The sequence below is a fragment of the Melopsittacus undulatus genome, chromosome 7 (assembly GCF_012275295.1).
Source record: "Melopsittacus undulatus isolate bMelUnd1 chromosome 7, bMelUnd1.mat.Z, whole genome shotgun sequence".
Classification (NCBI taxonomy): Eukaryota; Metazoa; Chordata; class Aves; order Psittaciformes; family Psittaculidae; genus Melopsittacus; species Melopsittacus undulatus.
The window spans coordinates 55,769,765-55,784,398 of record NC_047533.1 but is presented as its reverse complement, the minus strand read 5'-3'; the positions used below and the strand labels follow the sequence as shown (position 1 = coordinate 55,784,398).

At 39.9% G+C, this 14,634-nt stretch overlaps 1 protein-coding gene across 2 annotated transcripts in view; it reads right to left on the bottom strand.

The window, feature by feature from the left end:
• CSGALNACT1 (chondroitin sulfate N-acetylgalactosaminyltransferase 1) overlaps nucleotides 1-10,746 on the bottom strand; it is a 42,927-nt gene extending 32,181 nt beyond the window's left edge. The window contains exons 1-2 of one of the 2 annotated variants that reach the window (XM_031048489.2): nucleotides 10,698-10,746; nucleotides 10,155-10,222 (exon numbers count right to left, since the gene is read on the bottom strand). The gene's annotated coding sequence lies outside the window, so the exon portion shown is untranslated. Of the gene's footprint in view, nucleotides 1-10,154; nucleotides 10,308-10,697 lie in introns of both variants that reach the window. The other variant, XM_031048491.2, reaches the window with a different exon arrangement.
• Between the last annotated feature and the right edge of the window lie 3,888 nt (nucleotides 10,747-14,634).

The window sequence follows — 14,634 nt, the reverse complement described above, 5'->3', positions numbered from 1 at the left end:
TTGGCATCCAAGACTTAAATGAAATATGCACTGAGCAAGACTGAAGTTTTTTACTTCTGTGTTATCTCCTGTATCACCTGAGCCATATCTGGATTAGCCTTAAGACAGCATTTTGAGATCTCTGTGCTACGTGAAAAGTAAAAGCAGCTTTGTCAGTTTTAGCTTGGGAGACTGGTTAAAATCCAATGCTGACTGCAGCCTATGTGGAATCAAATGCAGACTCAGGACTTAATTTTAACGTAACTATAATGATACTGAGACATCAGCTGTTTCTCTGCTGTGAATTGCAACAAACCTTCTCCACTAATAAGCTTTGATGTCTTAGCTGCTTTCTGATTTGAAAAACAATGATGCAGTTTGGAAATTCTTGCCCTCTATCTTAAAACACACTCTTGAGGAGTCTGTGAAAAGTTCATTTTAATCTGGAACACCAGCGAGATGAAATACAATAAAAAAAAACCTGATCAAAATTAGGAAAAAGACAGTGTGCTGAGGAAAACAACTAAAGTTTTGGCCAGAAAACAGGCATAACTCAAAGGAATCATAGAATAGTTTGGGTTGGAAGGGATCTTCAAAGGTTATCCAGTTCAACTCTCTTGCAGTGAGCAGGGACATCTTAAGCTAGATCAGGTTTTCCAAACCCACATCCAGCCTGGACTTGAATGTCTTCAGGGATGAGGCATCTACCACCTCTCTGGGCAACCTGTCCTGATATTTTACCACCTTCATTGCAAAGGATTTTTTCCTCACATCTAGCCTGAATCTCTCCTCTTTTAGTTTAAAAACATCACCCCTCATTGCAACAAGGCCCTGCTAAAAAGCCTGTCCCCATCTTTCTTATAGGCCCCTTTAAGAACTGAAAGGCCACAGTAAAGTCTTCCAGGAAGGGGTCTCCCTCCTTTCTTTTTTCTCCAAGCTGAACAACCCCAGCCCTCTCAGCCTTTCCTCACAGGAGAGGTGTTCCAGCCCTCTGATCATTTTTGTGGCCCTCCTCTGGACCTTCTCCAACAGGTCTGTGTCTTTCCTGTACTGAGGACACCACAGCTGGACACAGGATTGCAGGTGGGGTCTCACAAGAGCAGAGGGGCAGAATCACCAGCCCTGACCTGCTGATAACACTTTCTCTGATGCAGCCCAAGATACAATTTGCCTTCTGAGCTGCAAGTGTACATTGACAGCTCGTGTCCAAGAGAAAACTGCCTCTTGTAATATAAAAAGTGACAGTAAAGACTTGTGAAATTTTCATCTGCTTCTCTCACTTCAGATCAAAAATGCCCTTCAAAGTTTTGTTGCTTCAGTCCTCAGAGACCTGAAATGCTTACCTTGAGCTACTACTGAGCATACAAATCAGTTCAATGAGAAAGACCAAAAGTTTAGTAGAAAGTGCATACCATAAGCTTAGGGGCAACAACTCAACAGCTATGTCATTCAGCAGGCAAAGATTTCACTACAGACCCTCAGACTTAGAAATAAGCCCTCTCTTGAAAAAGCCCCATGCAAGTAAATAAGCATATCACATGGAAGAGCAAAGGCTTTCACCACATTATTTCTGTGGGAATGTATCACTATCAAACTTCCATTAAAGATTTTTTAATCTAGGATGGAACTCTAGAAGAAAACTAAAGAAACAGACCTAATCTGCTCTGTGAGTACCAGCACTTCTATAAAACAAATAGGGCAGTGATTAAGGACTTTGCAGTATCCAACAGCTTTGAAACTCAATCTCATACAATATAAATACAGGCCCATGACTCATCCATCCTCTTTTCCACACCTCCTCTGATTACATTTGTATCATGCATATTACAAAAAATATCAAGACAGTACCGTTTGCTGCACTACAAGTTGTAGAAGCACAAAATGGCATAAAATGCCTAAGCCTTTTTAATAATGTTGCTGTTCTCCACTGCAGATCACCTGGCATGCATGGCTTGGCTCTCTGAAAAAATAATGCAGTCACTCCCTGATTAAATTACTCCTGGAGTGGAAAAGACATTGAGCAGCCTGCCTGTTTCAATTGGCTGGGTAGGGACTGAGCTCAATGAATATGGAAATAATTGGAAATCCTAGACCAGTATAAAGGAGGAGGAATATGTGACCCATATAAAGGGGCATGCTGAAGTTGCCTGAAAGTAAAATCAGTGTTATAGCAAACAAGAGAAAAATCCTTGGCATTGGGCATAGGGGCTAAAAGACAAAGATGACTTCAGCAAAATGCCAGGGAGTTTCAACAGAGATGCAATGCTGTTTGAAAAGCTCCTTACAGGCTGTCATCCTAGGAAAGAGGTAAAACAGAGAATTTGTTAAATCCTAAATCCTAACTCTAATCTAGACCTTTGTGTCTCTCTTGCTGTTAAGGTTTAATAAGTTTACAAGATTACTAAACAATTGCCAGCCAGGTTTCTTTGACTTGGATTCTGAAGCTATGACCTTATTTGTAGACAAAAATTTTCTAATCAGAATAGAAGAAACGGATGACTATGTTAGAAAAAACACACAGCTTTACCAGCAGATGATCTTGTTTTCACCAACTCAAGCAAATGAACTGCAAAGTAGGTAAGAAAATTACAGCCCTACATTGACTGGAAAAAATCTGTAACATACCTCCCTTCAATCTCTAAAAAAAGCCTACATTTTCCTTGGCCATGGCTCACTTGCACACCTGTGCTAACCAAGAATAACTAGCATTGCAGTGTTAAGAGGTATGTTTGGTGAAACAGAAGTGTTCTGCTTCTTACATACTACCTGCAGCTAGAGTAGAAGGCATGTTCATGCATCCTGTATAGCACTGGCCTTCCCAGCACATATATAATTCCCTGGAATTGCTGGCAATCAGAGGATGTTACAGCAACCTTCTTCTACCCGGCTGTCATAGCAAAAGGCAGATCCAGAGTCAAGGGAGAAAGGAAGTTTAAACCACAAACGCAAAAATACATATACAGTTCTAAACTCTTCTCAACTCATCTGAATATTAGGGCTACTGACTCATTACAAAACTTCTAAGGGGTTCTGAAATGAGCTCTCAAAACACACTTTTGCATGTATTTTATATTTGCAATGTTCTGGTGTCTTAGTATAGTTAGTTCCTAAGGATTTTAGAGTGAAGTTTTCTTTAACCTAAGAAATTTTCCTTTCATTCCTTCAACATTACATAAGTGCTTTTCATTTCCTGAACAATTCTTGGAGAAAGCTAGGATATTTACGGAATAGCTTATTAATTCATTCATAATTATATATACTTGGTTCCATTAAGCATGAAAAAACTTCACCACAGCAGTATCTCACACTATCCCACAGATTGGAAGGTATCATGTTCTTTAGGCTCTTTTCTATGTCTGTGGCTCAAACAAATCTCTACATCAGTTTCTAAGCCAGTAACTACCACTTTCATATTAAGTGCAACAACCTAAAATACTTCTGGCTTAATTTGCTAGGATTTGAGTCAATATTCTGATGTGTTATATATTCCTCTCAGATGATTTTTTAATTAATAGCAGTCTGATGAGAAAAAAAAACACCAGTGCAGGTAATCTGATCCACAATACAAACTACTGTATATTTTTCTAAATGTTTTTTACAAGCTTTCCAAAGGTTGATTTAAAACCTCTTTCCTGAAATCAAGAGGCTTCACCTTCTCACAAATAAAGTAGTAAGAACTTTCCTGTAAAAAAGGCACGTCAAAACTTTAAACTATTCTAACTTAAGAGGAATGGTTGTCTTAAATACTGGTTCCACATTAAAAGTGCGTATAGGAAAGACCATTGGTTGTTCCTCCTTTCCAAATCAATACAACTCTCAAAGTTTCCTACTGTGAAGGATGTTAGTACCTATGTGATCATCCTAAATGTTAATGGAAACAACAGTTGTAGGATACAGGAAGGGAAAGAACCCAATTATAGACATATTCCAGACTGGACAAGTTGAAATCTACCTAATTGTATTATGATGACCATGGCCAGAACTTCCACAGCTATCTTCTCTGAAGTAAATTTGCTACGGAAAAATGCTGAAAAATCTCTGAACTGGGACTAAACCCCAGTTTTAAGGCTGAAATGTCCTGCCTTGTAAGTCCTCTCATATGTAGTTGAAGTACCACCTTGGTAGAAATGGCACTACAGGTAACCTAACATCTACTTACTTTTCACCATTCACATTCCAGCAAAAGATGTGAGTGCTGGTCCAAGTACCGTGTGAAATCACTGGAGCCATTTGCTTTAGTGCATGCACCCGGGAGTCCATTGGATATTCAATCACTCCTGTGGTTTAAATATTTTACCCTGCTATTCTTTATCAACCCAACTTTGAACAGCAGTGATCACTTGATAAACCTTGTCCAAACGAGGTGAGTTACAAATGGCTCAAGTGTTTTGAAAATGAAATTATTCTTATTTCTAATTATGGCTATACAACAGAATATAAACTAGCAGGCAGAGCTCTGAGCTGAACTGCAGGAGGCTTGAGTCCTGCTTCTGGTTTTGCCACTGGCAAGACTCTTGGTGAGTCTCTTCACCATGCACAAAACAGGAACAGTAAGAGAATTCCCTCAAACTCTGGGCGATATTACAAACACATGATTAATAGCGATATCTGGCTGCAAGCTTTTGGCTTTGAAAATCTTGATCCAGTTTCTCACGCTGGAAAGGAAGAGAGGATTATTCACTTAAAGAACTGTCAACTATTTATAGCCTTAGATGTAAAAAAAAAACAACTTTTTTGCAGAATATTTGCAGAAATAGCAAGCCAAAAACCTATGGCTGCCTCAAGCCTCTCCAGCAGAAGCAATTCCCAGGGGTATCTGCACACTGTTCCAAAGTTGCTGGAGTGCATAATGTTCCATATCTTCTTGCCAGTAAATTACAGGACCACTTTTGGTCACACAATGGAGAGGAAAACTGGAAAAAAAACCCATTTGTCCCCCAAGACTTCACTTCAGTAGAGCTTTTACCAGTGTTCTGTTATTCTTTCTTTCCAAACAGGAGGATGGTGCCCATGTCCAAGTGACTAGCTTATGTTTCTCTGTTATCAAGGCAATGCAACATGAAATTAATAATGTAAATGGAGGGGTAGCCCACTTCGTCACATGTACAGGCTTGGAAATGAAAGATATCACCTCTCCCATTTGCTACTGAAGATGATTAATATTTTTCTACTTCAAAATATTTAAAATCTGAACAAGATGTTGCCTTGAGTGTTTTGCAGTTCCTTCAATTACACATATTCAAAGATTTTTTTCCACTGACATCCCCTCAACTTCCACATATTTGGTGAGAAATGGCTATTTTCACCTTTCCGATTAGCTTAATAGCTAATTTACCTGATGGACCACAACTAGACAGCAGAGGCGGCATAAATACTAAGTAAAGTTTTCCCTATTGTTTCCCCCCCCCGCCCCAGCATCTTTGCTGGATTTTGACCAGTCTAGCTCACAGACATCACTAGCAAAAATTAATTTACTTGGATGCCTGCATTACTTCATGCAACTCAGTTGTCCCTACTATGCTCATTCCACTTCTGCAAGCCCCTTCTCTTGAGCTGGGAGCAGGACAACAACTGAACTGGCAGAATGCCTACATGGCTTCAATGGGACAACAAATCTGCAACTTCATAGGGCCAACTGAGTACTGTGTTAAGCAGCACTGCTGGGTGTTGCAACTGCAGAGTAATAGGCCCCAACATAAGAAGGACGTGGCAAGTCCAGAAGAGCACCATGAAGATGATCAGAGGCCTGGAGTTAACCTATAAAGACAGGCTGAGAAAGCTGGGCTTGTTCTGCCTGGGGAAACCTTATAGCAGCATTCCAGTACCTAAAAGGGTCCTACAAAAATCTGGAGAGGGACTATTGACAAGTGCATGTAGTGACAGGACAAGAAGGAAGGGCTTTAAACTGAAAGAGGATAGATTTAAATCAGCTATAAGGAAAAACTTCTTTACTGTGAGGGTGGTGAGGCACTGAAACAGGTTACCCACAGAAGTTGTGGCTGCCCCACCCCGGCAGTGTCCAAGGCCAGGTTGGATGGGGCTTTGAGAAACCTGGTCTAGGAGAAGATGTCCCTGCCCATGGCAGGGGAGCATGGAACTGGATGATCTTTAAGGTCCCTTCCAACCCAAACCATTCTACGATTCTACAAAGATCCCACCAATGTCTAATGCTAATGTATTCATAAGAACACTCCCATTGGCTTTAATGCTGCTTGGCATGCAACAGTTACTGTATTACAAGTTAGCCTAAAAACCATATACCTGCTGCTGATGAGTCAGAAAACAGAATCCAGAACTGTAGCTATTCAAAAATTGAGGAGCTAAGTTTGCACCTTTGAAAAACAAACAAATAAAAAAAAACCCAACACCCCCCCCCCAAAAAATAAAACCCAAAAAACAAACAACAAACCAACTATTGCTTTCAGTGTAAGGAAAAGTACTTATTTTACAGAACTGAATATTACATTTCTTCCATAGCTTCTAGTAAAGGCAAGAAGCTATGTGGTCTGGGCTGCCTTTGACAGTGTACAGAAAAGATATAAATAACCCATGATCATCTGTCAGTCTCAGCCCATGTAGCTAAATGTAGCTAGAAGTGGTTGTACTGGTGACCCTTCAAAGCATGGACTCAGAATTTCTGAGGAAAAAAGTGAACGAAGTCTGCAAAGTCTCTATAACCTCGTAATTGATTTCTCTGATGCCTTCCAGTCACTAGAAACCTAATAATAGGCATCCATCCAAACAAAGAACATCACAATCAAGAATTCCAAGCACATTACAGCCTGGAAGACCAAGCTGCCGTGTCTGTGTTTCCTAATGAAGGTGTGAAACAACACCCCTTTCTGTACCCTTGAGCAGTTACTACCTATAGCTGTAGCTTAAATGAGTAGTTAATGGGCTGAAACAAGTGGAAACCTGAAATTAAGGCCCTAACTTCCAATGTTTTGCTGCAGCTGAGGTAGAACACAAGGAATAAAGTTCCTTCAGCTTGATGAACAGGCTCATGGCATTTCCTGAAGCAGATGCTGACAACTGCTATTGAGCTGGTCAAGATCCCTGGAGGTTGTGGGAGACAGTCAGTGTGTGGTATTTTTATCCAAGTCTTTATTCTCAAGCCTAAGTGCAATCGAGTTGCAAGGGTCCCACTCAATTGCATGAAAAGCAAAACCACTGAGGTTCACTCAGGCCCTCCAGCAGCATGGCATTCTGCCAAAGGCCTCTCTTCAGACATAACTCCTTAGTAATATTATAACAGTGCTGATAGGCCTATCACACACTCAGCCTAAAACACACACACAACGAGATAATTTGGGTGAAATGTTTGCCCCTGAAGAGTTGAGAGAAAAGCAATTTGCCAAGTGTGCTACATACATATTTCTCACTAGTACTTGATTTTAAACTCTTCACTTTATGGCCGCCAAGTCTTTTATCCTGTCACCTATGTCAGTGGGCCTATCCTTAACCAGTAAGGCATAGATCTCTGCTATCTTCAGATGACCAGTCTTCTGTCTCAGTGTCAGGAAAAAGCCAGTCAGAGCTCTGCACAATATTGAATATGTTAATACACTTATTGGTAGAGAATACAACTCAGCATGAAGATATTTCTTTTGGAGAAAAGTCCCAAAGGGAAGTGGTGTATGCCCTTTCTGACTAACCAGTCAAGTGTAAGAAGGTAACACATACTAATAAAGATAGCTTTCAGTTTCCAACAATAACTAAGAACAATGATGATATCTTGCCTAGATAATCACAAATGAAATGGGTCTGGGTATAGAAGACGGCACTGTCTAAATTTTTTTGTAGAAAAGACTGAATAAGAAATGAAAGGTTCCTCAAGAATCAGAAAATTGCCTGAGGCATGCTCCCAAAGACATGCTTTGATGCAGCCTTGTCTCATCAGACAGTAAGTGGTGGGAGGCTTGTGAACAGGGTTTTTCCAATGGATGTTGCCTGAAAGATAAGTTATGTGCAAACAATAAATTCTTGTCAAAAGAGAATCAAATTAGTAGGACTAGGTGAAACTGTTCTAATATAAACTAGGCATAAACAGACTACGAAATTTCGCCTCTTATTTTTTGTCTCTATCTTGCAAAAGTGTTTCTCTTGCCTATTTTAACTGTTACAAATGAAAGTTTTTACTGCATTTCCTTTTCACCTGGCTTGAGCTGTGATTTAGACCAGACAACATCTAGCTTTTCCTTACTAAGAGCATGGCAATCCATTGACCAGGTCACTAGCATAATAAACAAGCACACAGTTAACCTGGCACTGTTCAGGGCATACAAGGAGGAATACAACAAGCTACAGGCTCTACTACATTGACTAGATAGAAAGCTGGCACTATAAAACATCAGGAGAAACAAATACTTTTCAGTAACCATTGATATCTGGAATCCAAGAACACATGGCAGCACATTTCAAATCCAAAAATTCAAAAAAACACATCAAGGCACCTACATCACTTACGTCCTTTATCCTCCTTCCCCATTCATGCTTTCTGGCAAAATAATGTCAGTAGAAATGTCAACACATCCACATCATGGTGTGCCACTCATGAGATTCCCTTTGAATAGCAGGTCTGACTACCTCATGAACTAGAGGTCAAAAGGGAAGGAATACAGTCCAACAAACCTTCTGCCAGTGACGGCAGATCAGAGATGACATCTAATTTGTTGAGAAACTGGTTCAGAAAATGCATTATATAAAGACTGCATTAGTTCATAACACTGCTTAATTTTATTTTTTTAAGACATTTTACTTGAGATAATTTCAACAATAGGGAATAAGATTTTTCATTTTTTTTGACAGCAGAAAACAGGTTGCAGACATAAGTTGTGTATTTGCACCATGACAGGATATGGGTTTACAACTCCCAAAAATAAGATGACAGAAAATGCTAAGAAGATTTGCGTGTGATGTTGACTGAAGAAAGTTAAACCTCAATGGGTTCCAAACCCACCTTTGAATTGATTTATTTATTTGAGTATTATAAATGCTTATAGTAATAAATATTTTTGCTCTGTGAGATTAAAAAGAGTTCTCTGTAGCTTTGTAACTCTATCCTGTACCATTCTTTACCCCATAACAAGCAAAAAGCCTCTTAAAAATGGTTAAAAGACACATCCCTCAACTAGAGCCAGCACTATTTGGAATTCAAACAGCAAACAGTTTCAGAGATGTGAGGAGGCAAATGAGCCTCCTCATTTTTCTAAATTAAAAATTTTTGTTGACTTGCAGCACAGCATGTCTGCCTTAAAAACGGTTTCCCCTTGTAAGGGGTGCCACAAAGACTTAGATAGATTGATTTGAACAACAATAAAATTTCAGAAAGCATGCATCAAAATCTTGAATTATAGAAACTGTAACCTTGCTACAGAAAAGGCAAAAAGATAAAAAAACCTTCCCTGAATGGCAAGGTCTTACATGGCTTGAAAAGAAACATAAACAAGAAGTAGTATTTTCTAATTCCCCAGGCACTAATCATAACTCACCAACAGTGGTATCCCATACAAATTCCATTTGCAATGCAGTTGCATATGGCCAATTTTGCAGTGACACCTTTCAGCTGTAATGATCTTCCTAAATAATGATTTAACCTTTCAAAGATATGCACTTCCTATAATAGGCAATATTAAATAGAGAAGGAAATAAACAGTCTGATATGAATCATTATTTTTCTATTTTATTTTGGAGTGCTGTTAAAAAAAATACACCAAAAAATGCACTGTATATGTTTGAAAACAATTCTAGTAAAGTTAAACATTACCATAAAAGTCTTCATCTTACAAGGAAAGTGATTCACAGTGGAAACAATTTGTAGCTCAATTTTACAAAGTTTGCCTAAGAATTGCCTACCCAGGGTAAGAAATCCACTCACTCACAAACTTAATGTGCTAATAGAGGAGAAAACCGAAGCAATTTCAGCAATGATCTCTCATTAATGTAGGTTACACAAGCTAACAGAAATATGCAGATATGCAGTAGATACTGTTGAAATAAAAATACAGGATTTTAAGTGTCACATACACAAGGAACAGCTTTGTGACAAATACATTCACATTTTACCAACAAGAAAAACAAATAACAACAGGATAATCTTAGTAACTATAAATGAAAGAAATACTACATCTACTTCATAATTTAATTTCAGAGATACAGAAAGAAGATCACCTTACCTCAAACACAGCTTGAAGAGAGACATTAACAATATGTTTACATCCTTTCCTAGTTCCCTTGACAGCATCTAAGATGAAATACAAAACAGCAAATAACTATCTTCCCTGCAGGCAGCATGTGCTTAGGAGTAACATGCTTCCCAGTAAAGTACACTGAAAAGAAGTGGAAAAAAAAATAATTCAAAAAGACAATTCTGGCAAAATAAAAAGGCAAAAAGTTTATACTTCAAATTCACAGTAAGTTTTATTGCATTTTGAGGGAGTAAAGACATTCAGGAATTAAATAATACAGACATGACTGTGATGTCACCTCAATTCTCAATAAAATATTAATTTAGTACATGTGGTTACAAAAGAAAGACAGTAAATTCATCTGCGCAGAACTCAGTCACTGAAGACCTGAAAAGATTCCTATTCGAGTTGTAGGCACACACGGGCTCACACGATACAACCTTGTTAACTTGCTTTTTCCTCCCAAACTGCAGTGCTTGCTAAAGCTACACTCAAACGTTAAATACCTTGGTCAAGAGTTCATCTACTGACCTGCAAAGAAAGCCTTGTGTTCAGCTCCAACATTTTCTAACAGCAAACAAGAAAAAAACGGTTTCATGGAATGAACTGTTAAAAAAGAAAATCCTCACATAAGCTTTCCCCGAGGGGGAAGAAATATCCACAAGCTTTAAATTGGCCAGGCGGATTTAAGAGGAAGCAAAAAAAAAAAAAAAGAGAGAGAGAGGCAGCTCTTTCTGTTGCGTCAAAGAGCCCACTGTGCAATAGGAACAGTGAACAGAGTTGTTAAACTGGCAAGCTTTTGCTGAAGACAGCTTTTCAATATGCTCTCAGCATCGTCTCCCAGGGCTGGCTGGAGACAGTCCCATTCCTCTTATATGAGCTATGCTCCTTCAAGAGGCAATCACTCTTAAGGACGGTTTCTATAAACATGCTGTTCAACTGGCTTTGCTGTGCAAAAGGAGGGTAATCACGCACATAGACATACCTGCACTCCCTTATCAGAACTGCATGCTCTTGGGGAAAATGCAGGCGTATTCAAACTAGTGATTATCACCTCAGATTCAGAGCAGGATGCTATTGATGCCTGCCGCTAAAACTCCATCCACTGCTTCTAAGTGTGCTTCAGTGTGATGTTGGAAAGCAATTTTGAAAGGCACAGTACTTACAGAGGAAACCTCTCATGCAATTCCATTGGGACGTTTTAGTCCAAGCAGCGCTCACTGATTAAAGGAAATCAGTAGTCACATGCTGCTGACTAGCTTTGTGTTTAGTGCAGGGAGCTCGGATAGCCACCAGAGACCATAGCTACAAGGGATGAGCTAACTGTCACTCCCAGGAATGACCACTATGTGAGTGAAAACACCTTCAGAGGCTGAAGCAGCATATTTACCGTGACAAGAACAAGGAAAATGGGCAATCTGGTTAAACTTGAATAAAGCCACATTCATCACCATGTACATGGCATTACTACACAGATCTCTGAAGCCAAGGACACCACCCTGCATCCCTTTTACAAACCACAGATACCTAAGCAAAGGCAACTAGAACACAGTCCAACTTACTTCAATCTGTATCTGGTCAGCGGATCTGTTTTCTGGGCTTCCCTGCCTATAAATGAAACCTACAATGGCTTTCTCAAAAGCAGGTTGCAGACACCAACATTCTGTGAGGTGGGTACCACTCAAGGCACTGCACACCTGCAAGAAATGTTCAGAAAGAACCTGCAAGAAGAATGGTATTGGTAAAAGGAATAAAAAAGGAGAAATATAAACTGTGGAATGCACTTTTCAACGTGACTGAAGGATTAAAAGCAGGTACAAACATATGCAGCTGGTTAATTTAGAATTTCTTTTCTATGTCTATACCTTTCAAGAGTTGCCACATGGACATTATGAGCCTGAATATGTGGGAAGGCAGCAGGAGGAAAGAAGTATGTCCAGCAGATACATTCTGCTTATTCATTTACATATCCAGTTCTTTCTCTACTAAGAAAACTTCTACACGGAAGAAATATTTCTTTAATGACTTCTCTTCAAATCCCTCCAGGTGAAAATTAATTTCTCTCCTAAAAAGCTTTTTCATAAATGGCAGAATCAGTTTATGGCTAAAGCACATTCTATTTACAGTGAAATATGGTGTTTTCTAAGCTTTTAGCCCTGTAAACTGAATGCAAGGTCCTATTTGTACACCAAGCACTGTGCTGCTGTATTGTGGTCTCAACACCCTGTCACTAGAGTCATATAAGCATAGCTTTGGCCACATGAGAGTCTGGTGGTTAATAATTCTGTCCCTGCTGTGTGGAAGATAATGACAGTCTGGTTTAGCTTCCCAGATCTAAAAGCTAGGAAAGTATTTTAACACATCTCATAATAATAATACCTAGATGTTTTCCCCAATAAACACAACCTCCCCACAGCTCATCACTGTCAAACTGCAGGCTGAAGGAAACTGATCACATTTGCTCTTTGCTTGAAATGAATTTTAGGTTTATCTTAGGACTGTAAAAGAACAGTTATTTGCACTTTGAACAGGTGGCTGGACCAGATGATCTCCTGACGTTCCTTTCAACCTAAATAATTATGTGATTCTGTGAAATGAGGTCAATTATTAAAAACTGCCTTAGGCTACTACAGAAATTAAGTGAATTGTGGCCAACTCTGTTGTTTTGAAGCCAGAATTTGGATTCAACTGTGAAGACTACAGACAACACCAGAGCCAAAGATCTCCATTCTGTCATTTCATGAGAAGCTATCAGAACTGTTGAAACATGCACACTTGTACTCACATTGCCCCATAAGGTTATTAACAGATCCTGCCATATGGAGAGGGATGTGCTGGATCCCACCCATCCCATGCTGTTCTATTCTTAGGTTCCAAATGTCCTTTTAGTTTCCCTTCTGATCTATAACACAGACATCCAATCTCAATCTACTGTCCTTCAACTCCAAAGGAAAAACAAGACACTTGGTCTCAGCCTCAAATTCTCAGCGACTGGCAGCCCAAACGACCCCCCTCAGCTGTACAAACTGCTCTGCACAAAGCCCAAGGACACAGAATTGGTAAAAAAAATTCACAAAACAATAAAACCTTCCATATGATCACTAGCTTTTGTGTAGACCACACAGCTAGCCCAACACAGACTCTCTTCTCCAAGGCTTCATTCATAAGATGCTAAAGGAGGCTGAAACTTTTCAGATCTTTTCAGTATCTATGCAAAGCTTTAGAAAAGAGAGCAACTTCCTTGTTACCATATCATGCAGCACAGCAGTTATCCTAACCCTTGCACCTCTACATCACAGACTGCTTTAACCCGTACTAAGAACCTGACTTACTAGCCCCAAGTACTTGTCAATACACCAGAGTCCTGTGTAAGCAGTAACAACCTATGGGACCAAGTCATGAAACCCAACACAGAATGGATGCTATCTGCTAGGATTATATCAGTGCAGAAATTTAGAAGGTGGAGATTGACATTCAAACCCTCTGCCACTGTTCAGTGCCAACCTCATGCCTTCCAAATACTCTGATCTCTAGAGTCACAGTTGCCCTAATGCAGCCCCTCACTTGTGGCACAGAAACAATTTGTGGTGCTACAATCAAGGTCTGCAATACTGTCTTTGTGCACATCACACATTTGTCCTTATGCTGTGTCAACTATACAGCCTGAATCCAATACATGCATTCACTGTTACTGACAGACCTTCCTCAAGAAACGCATGTGTCTTCCCAGGATAAAAATCAACCTTCACAGCCTTAGATGACTAAACTGCCTTGAGGTCAATGCTGCCTATTTCCTGCTACAGAAGGTTACAAAGCCCCTTCCTGATAAACAAGGCTCACATAGGCATTTCAGCTGGGTTCTGAACTCCTGCAGGAAGGAGGCTGTGTGCACTTTCAGTTGGCTGGCTAGCACTGAGACCTTCAGCATGCCCTGCACTGTGGAAATCAAAACAGCACAATCAGTACAAGAACTCAGGAAAGCCATTTTAGGTGGAGAGGAAACTTCAGACCCCATCATAACTAGCCCAGCCCCACCAGCTTACAGGTTCAGCTCTTGGGATGGGATATGTGTACGTGGTGTCACTGGCACAGTGGTGGTTTAAGCAAATCTCAGTTGCAAGTTTTTGAAGGCTAGGTGCATTTCTATGGTGAAAGGTTCTGTTTTCCCTTGACATCTGCTGTTGGAGACTGTGATACTGGGCATTAAGAACCTTTGAGAAGCACATGCCCAGGCAATAGCACCAAGCGCTATTATACCCATGATGCTGCCTATAGGGCCAGAAGACAAATTTCTTGAGGATAGCTTGGCAAGTCTCCTACAGCTTTAACAGCTGCCAAAGGATGAAGAACAGGTCCCCTTTCACCTTTCTCCTACAATTCTCTGTGGTCAGTCACAAGCATTGGGAGCCTTGGTTACACAAAATTGCCATAGACCTCTATGCCCATTCAAGTCCCCCTAATTCCCAAA